This window comes from Hippopotamus amphibius, chromosome 8 (assembly GCF_030028045.1).
Source record: "Hippopotamus amphibius kiboko isolate mHipAmp2 chromosome 8, mHipAmp2.hap2, whole genome shotgun sequence".
In the NCBI taxonomy this organism is placed as follows: domain Eukaryota; kingdom Metazoa; phylum Chordata; class Mammalia; order Artiodactyla; family Hippopotamidae; genus Hippopotamus; species Hippopotamus amphibius.
Window position 1 is genome coordinate 17,635,705 of NC_080193.1, and position 15,212 is coordinate 17,650,916.

The following is a 15,212-nucleotide window of genomic DNA, read 5'->3' on the forward strand; positions in this document are numbered from 1 at the left end:
CCTCCCATCAGAAAGCACCCACAAGCCTCCTAGATAGCTTCCTCCACAAGAGGGCAGACAGCAGAATGAAGCAATATCAGCAGTATTTCATCTTGTGGAACTGAAAAGCACAGCCACAGAAAGACAGAGAAAATGAAAAGGCAAAAGACATAAGACTTTGTACCAGATGAAGGGACAGGATAAACTGCCAGGAAAACAACTAAATGAAGAGGAGATAGGCACCCTTCCAGAAAAAGAATTCAGAATGATGGTGAAAATGATCCAGGACTTTGAAAAAAGACTGGATGCAAAGATTGAAAAGTTGCAAGAAAAGTTTACCAAAGAACTAGAAGAATTAAAGAGCAAACAAACAGAAATATGCAACACAATAACTGAAATGAAAAATACACTAGAAGGAACCAATAGCAAATTAACTGAGGCAGAAGGGCGAATAAGTGACCTGGAAGACAGAATGGTGATAATCACTGATGTGGTAAAGAATAAAGAAAAAAGAATGAAAAGAAGTGAAGACAGCCTAAGAGACCTCTGGGACAATGTTAAACACACCAACATTCGCATTATAGGGTCCCAGAAGGACAAGAGAGAGAGAAAGGACCCGAGAAAATATTGGAAGAGATTATAGTTGAAAACTTCTCTAACATGGGAAAGGAAATAGCTACCCAAGTCCAGGAAGCACAGAGAGTCCCAGGCAGGATAAACCCAAGGAGAAACATGCCAAGACATATAGTAGTCAAATTGACAAATATGAAAGACAGAGAAAAGTCATTAAAAGCAACAAGGGAAAAACGACTAATAACATACAGGGGAACTCCCATGAGGGTAACAGCTGATCTCTCAGCAGAAACTGTGCAAGCCAGAAGGGAGTGGCATGATATATTTCAAGTGATGAAAGGGAAGAACCTGCAACCAAGGATACTCTACCCAGCAAGGATCTCATTCAGATTTGATGGAGAAATCAAAAGCTTTACAGACAAGCAACAGCTAAGAGAATTCAGCACCACCAAACCAGCCCTACCACAAATGCTAAAGGAACTTCTCTAAGCAGAAAACATAGGAGAAGAAAAGGACCTATAGAAACAACAAAACAATTAAGAAAATGGTAATAGGAACATACATGTCGATAATTACCTTGAATGTAAGTGGACTAAATGCACCAACCAAAAGACACAGACTGGCTGAATGGATACAAAAACAAGACCCATATATATGCTGTCTACAAAAGACCCACTTCAGACCTAGGGACACATACAGACTGAAAGGGAGGGGATGGAAAAAGATATTCCATGCAAATGGAAATCAAAAGAAAGCTGGATAAAATAGACTTTAAAATAAAAAATGTTACAAGAGACAAGAAAGGACACTACATAAAGATCAAGGGATCAATCCAAGAAGAGATAACAATTATAAATATCTATGCACCCAATATAGGAGCACCTCAATACATAAGGCAAATGCTAACAACTACGAAAGAGGAAATCAACAGTAACACAATCATAGTGGGGGACTTTAACACCCCACTTACACCAATGGACAGATCATCCACACAGAAAATTAGTAAGGAAACACAAGCTTTAAATAACACAATAAATCAGCTGGATTTAATAGATATCTATAGGACATTACATCCCAAAACAGCAGATTACACATTCTTCTCAAGTGCACACAGAACATTCTTCAGGATAGATCACATCTTGGGTCATAAATCAAGCCTTGGTAAATTCAAGAAAACTGAAATTGTATCAAGCATCTTTTCTGACCACAACGCTATGAGATTAGAAATCAATTACAGGGAAAAAACTGTAAAAAACACAAACACATGGAGGCTAAACACTGTTACTAAATAACCAAGAGATCACTGAAGAAATCACAGAGGAAATCAAAAAATTACCTAAAGACAAATGACAATGAAAACACAACGATCCAAAACCTATGGGATGCAGCAAAGGCAGTTCTAAGAGGGAAGTTTATAGCAATACAATCCCACCTCAAGAAACAAGAAACATCCCAAATAAACAATCTAACCTTACACCTAAAGAAACTAGAGAAAGAAGAGCAAACAAAACCCAAAGTTAGTAGATGGAGAGAAATCATAAAGGTCAGAGCAGAAATAAATGAATTAGAAACAAAGAAAACAATAGCAAAAATCAATAAAACTAAAAGCTGGTTCTTTGAGAAGATAAATAAAATTGATAAACCTCTAGCAAGACTCATCAAGAAAAAGAGGGAGAGGACTCAAATCAATAAAAGTAGAAATGAAACAGGAGAAGTTACAAGGGACACCACAGAAATAAAAAGCACCATAAGAGACTACTGCAAGCAACTATATGCTAATAAAATGGACAACCTGGATGAAATGGACAGATTCTTAGAAAGGTATAACCTTCCAAGACTGAATCAGGAAGACATAGAAAATATGAACAGACCAATCACAAGGAATGACATTGAAACTCTGATTAAAAACCTCCCAACAAACAAAAGTCCAGGACCAGATGAAGTCACAGGTGAATTTTATCAAACATTTAGAGAAGAGCTAACACACCCATCCTTCTCAAACTCTTCCAAATGATTGCAGAGGAAGGAACACTCCCAAACTCATTCTTTAAGGCCACCATCACCCTGATACCAAAACCAGACAAAGATACTACAGAAAAAGAAAACTACAGACCAATATCACTGATGAATTTAGATGCAAAAATCCTCAACAAAATACTAGCCAACAGAATCCAACAACACATTCAAAGGATCATACACCATGATCAAGTGGGGTTTATCCCTGGAAAGCAAGGATTCTTCAATATACACACATCAATCAATGTGAGACACCATATTAACAAATTGAAGGATAAAACCCACATGATCATCTCAATAGATGCAGAAAAAGCTTTTGACAAAATCCAACACCCATTTATGATAAAAACTCTCCAGAAGGTGGGCATCGAGGGAACCTACCTCAACATAATAAAGGCCATATATGACAAACCCACAGCAAACATCATTCTCAATGGTGAAAACCTGCAAGCATTCCCTCTAAGATCAGGAACAAGACAAGGATGTCCACTCTCGCCACTACTATTCAACATAGTTTTGGAAGTCCTTGCCACAGCAATCAGAGAAGAAAAAGAAATCAAAGGAATCCAACTTGGAAAAGAAGAAGTCAAACTGTCACTGTTCTCAGATGACTTGATACTATACATAGAAAATCCTAAAGATGCCACCAGAAAACTACTTGAGCTAATCAATGAATTTAGTAAAGTTGCAGGATACAAAATTAACACACAGAAATCTCTTGCATTTCTATACACTAACAATGGAATATCAGAAAGAGAAATTAAGGAAACAATCCCATTCACCATTGCAACAAAAAGAATAAAATACCTAGGAATAAACCTAACCAAGGAGGTAAAAGACCTGTACTCAGAAAACTATAAGACACTAATGAAAGAAATCAAAGAAGACACAAACAGATGGAGGGACATACCATGTTCTTGGGTTGGAAGAATCAACATTGTGAAAATGACTATATTACCAAAAGCAATATACAGATTCAATGCAATCCCAATCAAATTACCAATAGCATTTTTCACAGAACTAGAACAAGAAATTTTACAATTTGTATGGAAATGCAAAAGACCCCAAATAGCCAAAACAATCTTGAGAAGGAAAGACGGAGTTGGTGGAATCAGGCTTCCTGACTTCAGGGTATACTACAAGGCTACAGTGATCAAGACAGGATGGCTCTGGCACAAAAACAGAAGCATAGATCAGTGGAACAGGATAGAAAGCCCAGAGATAAACTATGGTCAACTCATCTATGACAAAGGAGGCAAGGATATACAATGGAGAAAAGGCAGCCTCTTCAATAAGTGGTGCTGGGAAAATTGGTCAGCTACATGTAAAAGAATGAAATTAGAACACTCTTTAACACCATACACAAAAATAAACTCAAAATGGATAAAAGACCTAAATGCAAGGCCAGACACTATAAAACTCCTAGAGGAAAACATAGGAAGAACACTCTTTGATGTAAATCACAGTAAGATCTTTTTTGATCTACCCCCTAGAGTAATGGAAATGAAAACAAAAATAAATAAGTGGGACCTAATGAAACTTCAAACCTTCTGTGCAGCAAAGGAAACTATAAGCAAGACGAAAAGACAACCCTCAGAATGGGAGAAAATATTTGCAAATGAATCAACAGACAAAGGATCAATCTCCAAAATGTATAAACAGTTCATCCAGCTCAATATCAAAAAACCAAACAACCCAATCCAAAAATGGGCAGAACTAAATAGGCATTTCTCCAAAGAAGACATACAGATGGCCAAGAGGCACATGCAAAGCTGCTCAACATCACTAATTATTAGAGAAACGCAAATCAAAACTACAATGAGGTATCACCTCTCACCAGTTAGAATGGGCATCATCAGAAAATCTACAAACAGTAAATGCTGGAGAGGGTGTGGAGAAAAGGGAACCCTCTTGCACTGTTGCTGGCAATATACATTGATCTAGCCACTATGGAGAACAGTATGGAGGGTCCTTGCAAAACTAAAAATAGAACTACCATATAACCCAGCAATCCCACTGCTGGGCATATACCCAGAGAACACCATAATTCAAAAAGACGCATGCACTCCAATGTTCATTGCAGCACTATTTACAATAGCCAGGACATGGAAATAACCTAAATGTCCATCAACAGATGAATGGATGAAGAAGATATGGTACATATATACAATGGAATATTACTCAGCTGTAAAAAGCAATGAAATTGGGACATTTGTAGAGACATGGATGGACGTAGAGACTGTCATAAAAAGAGAAGTGAGTCAGAAAGAGAAAAACAAATACTGTATATTAACACATATATGTGGACTATAGAAAAATGGTACAAATCAACCAGTTTGCAAGGCAGAAATAGAGACACAGATGTAGAAAACAAACATATGAACACCAAGTGGGGAAAGCGGGGAGGGTTGGCGGGGAATGAATTGGGAGATTGGGATACCAAATACTCTCAAACACTCTAAATATATGCAGTTTATTGTATGTTAACTGTATCTCAATAAAAGTTTTTTTTAAAAGAAATAAATATAAGTTATCTTTTTATCCATCTTCTGTAAAATAGAGACCTACCTCATAAAGTTGTTTAGAAACTAAAGCATTTGGCCCACACTAGGTGCTCCATTAGTGACAGCTATTACTGCTAGAGAGTAGTGTGACTTAGTACAGTATAGGCTTTGGAGCCATAAAGGTGAGGATTCTAACTTTGTTGAACTAGGCTAAATTAATAGCAGTCTCTTCTTTGCTCAAACTGCCTTGGAATGGAGACTGTATGGATTCCTGGAAACACCTCTTTCCCTACTTATTCCTTTCTGATTTCAAAATGCTGTTTGTATCTATCCATTTTGTTTGGTGGTTTCTTCCTCCCTCCCTTCCTTCCTTCCTTCCTTCCTTCCTTCCTTTCTTTTTTTTTCTTTCTTTCTCTCTCTCTCTCTTTCTTTCTTTCTCCTTCCTTCCCTCCTTCCTTCCTTCCTTCCTTCCTTCTTGATTGGAACCTTCTCCTCCCTACCCTGAAATTTATCAAAGCCACTTGGCAAATGTTGTTACTGTCTTATAAAGCTGTAGTTCTCATCCCCGGCTGCACATGAGAATCACCTGGGTAGCTTTTACACTGAATACTGGTTCCTGGGTCCCACCCCCAAAGAGTCTCATTTAACTGCCCTGGGATGTGATTTGCACATCAGGATTTTTTTAAAAGCTGGTGATTATAATGTGTGGCCAAGGATGAAACTTACTGTTCTAATATGAAACCAGGATTGGTAACAGCTGTTCTTGCCTACTTGAGTATTGGCAGCCAGTGTTACAAATATATTAATTCTTTCATCAGTAAAGGCATTAAGCAAAATAGAGTCTCTGGAATAGCCTGTTAGAATGACATCGCACCGCTGGAGAGAACCTCTCAGCTAAGCCTTTCTTCCACCTAAGTGGCAAAGTCAGTGTCTGAAAGGAGGTTGTGTGTAATGAAAACAAAAACTAAGCCATGTCGAAGTCAGAGCATGTTTCATCCGTCATCACTCCTTCTAGGAGGCAATGTGGCATAGTGAAATGGATTCAGGTTTTGGCACTAGATGAATCTGAGTTTATTTTAGTTCTGTTGATTACTAGCTGTGTTGATTGAGATTCAGAGTTTACAACTGCACATTTTTGTCATGTGGAAAAAATTAGGGATTATTAAAAACACAACCAGAATCATACTATACACCTTACAGGGTTGTTAGCATTGTAGACTATATATAAAGTCCTTAGCATACTTCCTGGCTTAGTAAATAACAGTTGTATGTACTGCTCCTACTCATGCTGAAGACTGTCTCTGACTCATTTGTATCTCCAGTGCCAATCACAGTGCCCTAATGCTTAGAAGGTTAAAAAATTTGACGATGATATAGAAAACAGAAAATTTGATTTCTTTTTTTTTAAATCAGTTACTCAGGTAAATAATTAACAGATATGTGGCATTATAAAATTAATTCTCAGCAAGTAAGTGTTGCTACACATTATTTTAATGGCAATATCCCTTCATTTTTGCTTAATGAGATTCTTGGTCAAAGTCATGCAGTGTCATACAACCCAGGGAAAAAAACAGTAGCATCTCAGTATTTAGCAAGAGAGGCTTTAGTAGCTGTAGCAAGTGTGATATAAACAAGAGAATGGGCACCAGGGACAGCTGTAAAGAATAGTCAGGCAAGAAGTCAATATTAGAAAAATCAAGAATCAAAAAGTTAAGACAGATAGACAAGCCAGAATCAGAACATGGAAGACAAGTGCAGTTCATCATGTATTTTTATCCTTGCTCTGTCTGCAGAGGTCCTAGAAGCAATGAAATACTAGTAGTGATAAGTACCCCTAAATGCACAGATTCTACTTAAATAAACAAAGTGTAACCTAATTAAACTTAAAACCTTCTGCACAGCAAAGGAAACCATTGACAAAATGAAAAGACAGCCTACCGAATGGGAGAAAATATTTGCAAACGATATTGGCAACTTCTGCTTCCAGCCGAGGTAGACTAACAAGGGGTCCAATTACCTTTCTACCTAAAAAAACCAGAGAGATTACATGAAACAATAGTTTTCAAGACACTGGGCATCAAGCAATGAAGGACAGTGATCCCTGAGGGATGGCAGACAAAAGAGGTGAGCCCTACAATTGTCCCATTCTGCCTTGAGTTTCCAGGCTTTGGCATCAGGAGTAGGAACTGAAGCAGAGCCCAGTAGACTCCCTGAGCTGACACGGAGCTGTGAGTCTAGGGAGACCAGTGCAACTGCGGTTCATGGGACAGAGTATCAGAAAGAAGAGATACATGGAGAGAACTGCAGAGACCTACAGAAGTTCTCCCTTGAATACTCAGCAGAGACTGATCAGCACAAGCATGTGAGCAAAGTGGTCGACTGGGAATCTGAAGAAATTAGAAGCAATGATGTCCAGTGCTCACATAGTGATAGCAACAGGCACTGTTACTACCAGCCAGACAGGAAGATTTCATAATTTATGAGACTCTGGGTGGATTATTCAGGAAGGTCTTGCTTTCGTAGTAGGAAATAATTAGCTTTAGACTGAGCACTGCCCTGGAACTTCCTAAAAGATCTTAAAAGCACGATTCAAAAGGATCAAACCATGTCCAAGTAACATAACTTTCCCAGAACAAACCTCAAAAAGAGTTACAGCAGGGGAAAACAGTTTTAGGAATTCAAATGTATCCAACACCTTATAAGGTAATATTTACAATGTCTGGCATCCAGTCAAAGATTATCAAGATACAAAGAGGCAAGAAAACATAATCCATAATAGGAAAATCAATCTACTGAAACTGACCCAATGTTGACAGATACTAGAATTAGCAGAGAAGAACATTAAGGGAGTGATTGTAACTTGTATTCTGCATGTTAAGTTACATAGAGACTTAGACTATATAAAATAGATCCAAACAGAGCTTCCACAATCTAAATGTCTATCAACAGAGGAATGGATAAAGAAGATGTGGTACATATATACGATGGAATATTATTCAGCCATAATAAGGAACGAAACTGGGTCATTTGTAGAGACATAGTTGGACCTAGAGACTGTCATATAGAGTGAAGTAAGTCAGAAAGAGAAAAACAAATGTATAATAACACATATAGGTGGAATCTAGAAAAATGGTAAGATGATCTTATTTGCAAACCAGAAATAGAGACACAGACGTAGAGAACAAACGTATGGAAACCAAGTGGGGGGATGAATTGGGATTGGTATATATACACTATTGATACTATGTATAAATAGATAACTAATGAGAACCTACTATATAGCACAGGGAACTCTACTTAATGCTCTGTGGTGACCTAAATGAAAAGGAAATCCAGAAAAGAGGGAATATATGTATATGTGTAGCTGATTCACTTTGCTGCACTGTAGAAACTAACACAACATTGTAAAGCAACTATACACCAATAAAAAGTAATTAATTAAAAAAACAGCTTTCAGAAATGAAAACTACAATGTCTGAGATGAAAAATACGCAGCCAGGATTAATTGCTGGTTAGACATGGCAGGGGAAAAGATTAGGGAATTTGGAAACAGCAGTAGAAGCTATCCACAATGAGATACAAAAAGAAAAGTACATACATCTGTTAGCTGTAAGACAACTTCAGGTGGCCTAATACATGTGTAGTTGGATTCCCAAAAGAGGGGAGTATGGAAAAAAAAAATTGAAGAAATAATGGCTGAAAATTATCCAAACTTGATAGAAAGTATACACCCACAGATCTGAGAAGCTCAATGAAGCCTAAACACAAGAAAAATGAAGAAAACTACACTGTTGATTAACAATTTATTGCCTTCCGGCTCCAGATGCACCCTTTAGTAGACACTCTGAGAAAAACAAAGGAATTCTTTTAACTCTTTCTTCTTTAAAGTGAGCATGATGTTAAGCTTTCTTAGTAAGGGGCACTGGCACTAGCGGGATATTTCAGGAGAAAGAAGCTCTTCTGCTGTTTCTGGTGCAGGTTAGGGGTCAGAGGTGTGGGTGTGAGGACATCTGGTGGGGCCTTCCACAGCATGGTCTTTTTGCCGTGTTTGCAGCCTTGTCCTTCTTCAGCTCTTTGAACATGTAAACGAGAACCTCCATGTGACACTGTGCTCTGAAGGCTTCCTGCCCCCACCAACACTCAGACTCTCTACTGCATGTCATTGGTTGCCAGTTATCTGCTCCCCACTTGCACTCCACAGGGTAGCTTATTATTTGCGTGGGTACTGCAGATCACCTCTGGCCTGGCCAATCTAGCAGACTTCCCTGCTCACCAGTGCCAGTACCATACTATTTTGATTACTATAGCTTTGTAGTAGAGTTTGAAATCAGGGAGTGTAATGCCTCCAGCTTTGTTCTTTATCAAGATTGCTGTGGCTATTTGAGGTCTTTTGTGGTTCTATACAAATATTTTAGGATTGTTTGTTCTGTTTCTATGAAAAATGCCACTGGAATTTTGATAGGGATTGCATTGAATCTGTAGATTGCTTTGGGTAGTATGGACATTTAAACAATATTAATTCTTCCAATCCACAATTATGAAATAGCTTTCCATTTAGGTATGTCTTCTTCAGTTTCTTTCATTAGTATCTTACAGTTTTCAATGTAGAGGTTTTTCACCTCCTTGGTTAAATTTATTGCTAGTTATTTTAGTCTTTTTTATGTGATCGTAAATGGGATTGTTTTTTAAATTTCTCTTTCTGATAATTCATTACTAGTGTATAGAAATGCAACAGATTTTTCTATATTGATTTTGTATCCTCCAATTTTGCAGAACTGGTTTATTCTAATAGTTTTTTGGTGGAGTCTTTAAGGTTTTCTATATATAATATCATGTCATCTGCAAATAGTGACAACACAATCCCCTCCTTCCACAGAAACCACTGTCCAGACTTTTATGATAATCATTTCTTTCCTTTGCTTTCTAGTGAGTTTCACTTGCTAAGTATGTATCTGTAAATAATACTGTTTTGTTTTGTCTATTTTGGAATTTTGCATCAATGGAATCATACGGTGTGAATTATTTTGTGTCTGACTTCTTTTGCTTAACATTTTGTTTTTATAGTTCATCCGTGTTGATACTTTAGCTTAGGTAATTCATTTGCTTTGGTGTGTTATATTCCATTGTGTGAATATATAACATATCTATTTTTTTTGATAATGGTTGTTTATAGGTTTCAGCTGTTAACAAATCATGCTGTTATAAACAATCTTGGACACCTATTCTAGTAGACATGAACACACATTTTTATAGGATATACATGTAGGGAATTGCTAGGGACATAAAGCTTTGACAGCTTCTCTCATTATTCCTAAAGATAGATTTCAAGCAGTAAATTAATGGATCAGAAGGCCTAAGCATGGAAGATGATTCGCAACTTCTAAGGATTTACTCCATAATCAGCAGGATAGCCTTTTTTCTAGTTTAATTCTTCTACGATGTAAACTAGCTATACTTTGTTCCATGTGAGAACAAACTATAGAATCACAAAGCAGTTTCCTTGTTTTTTTTCTAAAGTTCATCTGGAAATGTATTTCTTTCATGCTGCCTAATGCCCATTCACATGGGTTTATGTAGTGATTATGGCTGATTGGCTGGAAATCTTAGAACTGTTGAAACTCATCATATTGAAATATCAATTAACCATGGTCAGATTAATAAAGACATTGATTCAGTATGCTTGATTTGAGGATTCACTTTACAGAACTTAAATTCTATCAATTTAACATTTTAATGTATGTGCTTCTACATTGTTGTTTTCACTTTATTTTTTTTTTACAAATTTTATTATTTATTTACTTATTTATTTATTGGCTGTGTTGGGTCTTCATTGCTGCACATGGGTTTTCTCTAGATGTGGCAAGCAGGGGCTGCTCTTCATTGTGGTGCACAGGCTTTTCATTGCGGTGGCTTGTCTTGTTGCGGAGCACGGGCACTAGGCACATGGGCTTTAGTAGTTGTGGCACACAGGCTCAATAGTTGTGGCTCACGGGCTCTAGAGCACAGGCTCAATAGTTGTGGCACACACGGCATGTGAGATTTTCCTGGAGCAGGGATCGAACTCATGTCCCCTGTATTGGCAGGAGGATTCTTAACCACTGCGCCACCTAGGAAGTCCTCTGTTGTTGTTTCTACTTTAGCAAATGTGAAATTTACCTGTTTGTTCATTTACCTGTTTTATGTCCTTTCTTGAATGCAGGACTGCATCCTAACCAATGCCTAAATTCTTGCCTTGCCTATGGTGGATATTCAGTAACTGTATGTTGAAATAGTATTAGAGTACCACATTATTTGGAATTGTTGCCATTTTGTATTTTTGCTCTTCCTTAGTATGTTAGGTGTATTAATAAATGACCATTTTGATTTACACAGTACCTTCTCTGCCACCAAGGAACTCTGAGGTGACAGGCTATTTGCATTCTTTTTGGTTTGGAATAATTATCCTGGCATTTAAATGAGCCTCTATCTGAATGTGCCCAAATTTTCATTTCTATCTTTGTAAGCTTCTCTGCGCCCAAGAATTTTCAGGTTTATAAGACTGCAGTTAATTAATAATCTCCATCACTGCATCCCAGATAGACATGGGAGTTGACAGAAAGGAAGCAGAAACAAGTTTAAATAGAATAGCGCTTAGCAGTGAGATAGCACTTTATACCAGAAAGCCTTCAGAGACATTAAGTAATCGATTTTCCAACACATTGGAAAAGTAGGAAGTGGGGTTTTATTATGTATTTAATGGCTGAGAAAGTGAGATATGTTTTTAATCTCTTAACTCTTCCTGAGATGTGGACATTCACCTGGGAACAACTTACTTTGTTTAAAATCATAAAGACATTTTTTTGTAGCCAGGCTTACATAATAAATTTCTATCTTTTTAATCTGAATTTTTTAAGAGACTCACCCCTTGACCTTCCATTTATCTCAGAAGGAGGCAGTGGAGTCAACTTCAAAGCTTATGTGTTTTGTTTTCACGAAGCCAACATACTCGGCAGTTTCCAGAAGCAATAAGCTCCTCTTGCTCCCTCACCATCCTTGGAGAAAAAAGAAAATAGAACAGATGTCAACTCAGGACACAAAATAATATCTAATTGCCCCTGAAGGATGGTCTGGCTGTGGGTGGAGTTAGTTTGTCCCATGTGTTTGAAGGCCTAAGGAGACAGAGGCCAGATTGCTCTCATGCATTGCTTCTGTTCACCTAGTTAGGAATGGAGTCCAGTGACAGGTGATCCCTGTCCCAATGCTTTTTGGTTCTTAACCTGTTTTTCCATCAAGACACATTTAATTTGACCAGAGGGCCAGCTCTAACTACAATAACCTTTCTCTTCTAGTCAAGATAATATAGTGAGTGAATATTTTGAATTTGTTACTATTGAAATTTTTTGAAGAAATAAAATACTTCATTACTCTATTAGTAATAACAAATGACTTGCAATGTATCTCACAACTGATCATGACCAAACAGTATGTTCATAGTTAGAGCTTTACATAAGATTTTTTAATTATTTTTTTCATAATAGTAAACAGACATTGTTATGTCTTTCAGTACGTTTGATTTCTTAAACAAAAACAAAACAAACAAAAAACCCAGCAGTCTCTGTCTCCCTGTCTGCTTACATCAATATAGTTCTTTTAATTTTTTCACTATTGGTTTTCTTTGTCATTTTTTGTCAATTGATTGCTTGTTGGGAGCCAAGCCCTCTCTGCATCCTGGAGAAGTGGCAAGAGGTGAGCCAACACTTTCCTCAAGGAGCCTATAGTCAAACACTAGTGATTGTTTTGAGGAAATATTTAACTTGCTGTACTGGGAAAGTCACTTAACCTCTCCAAAGTTCAGTTTCCTTATCAAAATAGTAGGTTAATAATACCTGCCTAACAGGTATCATTATGAGGACTTAAGGAAATAATTCACATGACAGCACTCAGCACTGGTGCCTGGTGCAGGGTAGGCACTCAGGGGCTGTTCATTCAATTTGCATCTGGGGAGCCATGCAAGACGCTATCATTAGATAATTAAATTATGATATGAAGGCCATTTAAAAAATATGAATTGAGAGACAGAACCAAGAACTGAGAGCTGGGGTTTATTAGGAAAGGCTCTGTGGAGGATGTAGGGTTTAAAGAGGCTCAGAGTGAAGTAAGTTAGAAAGAGAAAAGCAAATATCATATAATAACACATATATGTGGAATCTAGAAAAATGTTATAGATGATCTTGTTTGCAAAGCAGAAACAGAGACACAGACGTAGAGAACAAATGTATGGATACCAAGGGAGAAAGGGGTGGGTTGGGAGGAATTGGGAGGCTGGGACTGACACATTGAGCTCATGTCCCCATTGGCATGTGGATTCTTAACCACTGTGCCACCAGGGAACTCCCTGGACTCATCTTTTGTAAGTTTTACTCAAATGAAAGATTTAAAAATAAAATTCCTAATATTTAAAAATAAAATTTTCCTGCTGAAAACTGAACTCATTCTGTAATATGGGGGATTTTATAGAATTTGTTTCATTCTCTGTGACATTTTAGGAGTATGTTATAGACAACCGTAAGTTGAAAATGAGTGAATACATACATGTTTTCCCTGTATTTAACAAATTTGTCTACTATGTGCCTGGCATGGTTCTAAGTACTGGGGTTATAGTAACAAATGAAAAAAGGCCCTGCCCTTTTGAGGCAGAGAGAGGAACAATAACTCAGTTAACAAAGAGCTAAGTGTCAGGTGTGATAAGTGCTCTAGATTAAAATTAAACAGGGAGGGACTAGAGATTGACACATGTAGGTGTCGGGTGAACAAAGGAGGCTTCTCTGATGAGATGACATTTGGGAAGAGACTCGAGTGAGGGAACAGGCCTTGTGGATATCTAAGGGAAGAGCATTCCAGGCAGCGGGACAGCAAATGCACGGACGGTGATGAAGAGTACGCTCCTTTTCATGGCTGAGTAATATTCCATTGTATATATGTGCCACATCTTCTTTACCCGTTCATCTGTTGATGGGCATTTAGGTTGCTTATGTGTCCTGGCTATTGTAAATAGTGCTGCAATGAACATTATGGCACATGTTTCTTTTTGGATTATGGTTTTCTCCGGGTATATGCCCAGTAGTGGGATTGCTGGGTCATATGTTAGTTCTACTTTTAGTTTTTTAAGGAACCTCCAAACTGTTTTCCATAGTGGCTGTACCAACTTACATTCCCACCAATAGTGCAGGAGAGTTCCCTTTTCTCCACACCCTCTTCAACATTTGTTGTTTCTGGATTTTTTGATGTTGGCCATTCTGACCGGTGTGAGGTGATACCTCTCTGTGGCTTTGACTTGCATTTCTCTAATGATTAGTGGTGTTGAGAATCTTTTCATGTGTTTGTTGGCCATCTGTATGTCTTCTTTGGAGAAATGTCTATTTAGGTCTTCCGCCCATTTGTGGATTGGGTTATTTGCTTTTTCGGTATTAAGCTGCATGAGCTGCTTGTATATTTTGGAGATTAATCCTTTGTCCATTGCTTCGTTGGCAAGTATTTTCTCCCATTCTGAGGGTTGCCTTCTTGTCTTGTTTATGGTTTCTTTCGCTGTGCAAAAGCTTTTAAGTTTCATTGGGTCCCATTTGTTTATTCTTGATTTTATTTCCATTATTCTAGGAGGTGGGTCAAAAAGGATCTTGCTTTGATGTATGTCATAGAGAGGAGTGAAATGGAGCTATATGTAATGAGGTGGATAGACCTAGAGTCTGTCATACAGAGTGAAGTAAGCCAGAAAGAGGAAAACAAATATTGTATGCTAACTCATATATATGGAATCTAAAAAAAAAAAAAGGTACTGATGAACCCAGTGACAGGACAAGAATAAGGATGCAGATGCAGAGAACAGACTGGAGGACATGGGGTTGGGGGGGCGGGGGGGCGAAGGGGAAGCTGGGACAAAGTGAGAGAGTAGCATACACATATATATACTACCAACTGTAAAATAGATAGCTAGTGGGAGGTTGCTGTACAACAAAGGGAGATCAACTCGATGATGGGTGATGCCTTAGAGGGCACGGACGGGGAGGGTGGGGGGAGTCGCGGGAGGAAGGGGATATGGGGATATGTGTATAAATACATTTGATTGACCTTGGTGTACCTCATAAGCTGGTACAAGAGTGTAAG

The 15,212-nt window shown here is 37.9% G+C and overlaps 1 protein-coding gene across 2 annotated transcripts in view; it reads right to left on the reverse strand.

Annotated features, from left to right (window-relative positions):
- Positions 1-15,212, reverse strand: part of ACAD10 (acyl-CoA dehydrogenase family member 10) — a 106,928-nt gene that overhangs the window by 36,314 nt on the left and 55,402 nt on the right. Inside the window, exon 21 of one of the 2 annotated variants that reach the window (XR_009054986.1) lies at positions 11,974-12,103. The gene's annotated coding sequence lies outside the window, so the exon portion shown is untranslated. Of the gene's footprint in view, positions 1-11,973; positions 12,104-15,212 lie in introns of those variants that run through there. The other variant, XR_009054985.1, reaches the window with a different exon arrangement.